Genomic DNA, 2,058 nt, shown 5'->3' with positions numbered 1-2,058 from the left:
TTAGACCAATTTTAAGATAAATAAAAATAAAATATCATTTACTCAATGAGAAAGCCCATTTAGTTGATTTCTGTTCTTTCTGACCATCCTCATTTCTGCCTACCCCTTCTACCTCCTTCAAATTCCTTTAAAGTCAGGACTTAAAGAATACCAGGAAGAGAAATGAAATATAGAGAAGCAGGAATGTGATGAATCCATCTGTAATTGGTATGGATGACATACAAATAGGGTCAATTGGGATTTTAGACACTATAGAATTAACTCATACAACAAGTTTAAGAATATTTCTATTTAATTTTGTGAATCCCTTAGGAGGGCCTTCAATCCTTTAGGAGGGTCTTATCTGATCATCCAACCATATTTATTAGAAAAGAAATTATGTTCTCTAAAAATAAAGGAAGTGTACAAATATGGATCCTACAGCTTCACAAGCCACGTAGAAAATAGGTAATTGAAACTGTATGGCTTTGGTGGGAAAGTAACCAGCTCAAGGTGGTAATGTAAATGTCACTGTTAGGAAGAGGGTAGAGAGTCTTTCAGTTTCAATGGTTGGGAAAGACCGTTTTATCATTTTAGCCATTGACTTGAGCATTACTTACTTAAAATTAAAAACTTAACTACTATAGCAAAGTATTGATTTATTAATAATCCAGGCTCAATTTTTTAATTAAGACTTTATTTTTTAAGAGCAGTTTAATGTTCCCAGCAAAACTGAGAGCAAATTACAGAATTTCCAGATATCCTGGCTTAAGTTTAGCTCATTTAACTGGCATACACAAGAGTCTTCAAATTACGGTAGACTTAGGTTGGTAGAAATGACTGTCAATAGAACAGTAGGTAGAAGTGATTTTCTAAGGCTCATAATACTGCTGAATTAATAATGTGTCTTTATTACTTGCTCTTTACAGAACTGAGTAGATGAAATGCACTTATATTGAACTGAGTGAATATTTGGTTATCCTAAGATGTTTTGTATTTAGATAAAGTCTTCTGGCATTATTTGGAATAATTTGGCTAAGCATCAGGTGATACGATGATATATGAAGGTATTTTAATATAATGTGAATGTAGATGTCATTGTGGTATTTTATTGGTTGTGTTATATTTTTATAAAGTCTTTCATTGCAAATTTTCACTAAAAATGGATTGAATTGAAGAAAAGGTGAGGGTAAAAGGGATGATCTAAATCATGTATATATGCAATATCTTTTTATCACATCAATGACTTTTGTTTATTTTTATGATATTTATTAAAGATCCTTGTTTCAAATGGAGTTGCACAGCATTCATGTCCATGTTGACTGAAATTCACACCTCTCTGCATAAGTCATTGTTTAGAGCTAAGGATGATTTAAAAGTGATTAAAATGACTTTGGCAGTACTATTCCCCTTTTAATTTCTAGTTGGTAGCTAAATCACTTTGGCTCACTATGAGAACCGAGTGACTCAGTCCCAGATGTTTTCTTGAATTTCCCATTGAAATCTGTTGGGAGAAACTCTTTTACCCCTAGACTCAAGGTCCTCAAACCAGCGTTTCTGGCCTCATCCATAAGCTTGACAGAAATGTAAGTAGTGTCTTACTGGATCTACCGAGTCAGAATCTCTGGGATTGGGGCCCAGGAAACCTTCGACAAGCATCTTTAGGTAATATTTATGCATTGAAGGACCACTGCCCTAAGACAAGGAGATTTAAAAAAGACAGATGCAAAGTAAGCTAATGGTACCTAGACGGGGTTGGAGCAGTAAAGAGTAAGTCGCTACCTTCTACTATCCAGTCAGTGGCAAACAGCCATTTGCTTCCTATTGTATAGTGTTCTTCAAGAGTTCTCTAGCGCCGCAGTGGTGGATTAAAAGGAGACACAGAGTGTGTTATGTGCATATGGGTGAGGTCAGAAATGGTAACAAGTAGATATGGAAAGAGACAAAAAAGAAAAATGCCTTCTAAAGTGTTGATATATAGTATGAGCTGATAATTTAATTCTTGGATAATTTCCAAATATTACAATTTAATAGCATTGACTTGAAAATAATATGGTATAAGGATCAATTGAAAACTGT

Source organism: Mustela lutreola, chromosome 3, assembly GCF_030435805.1.
Source record: "Mustela lutreola isolate mMusLut2 chromosome 3, mMusLut2.pri, whole genome shotgun sequence".
In the NCBI taxonomy this organism is placed as follows: Eukaryota; Metazoa; Chordata; class Mammalia; order Carnivora; family Mustelidae; genus Mustela; species Mustela lutreola.
The sequence above is the reverse complement of the archived record's forward strand: the minus strand, read 5'-3'. Positions refer to the sequence as shown.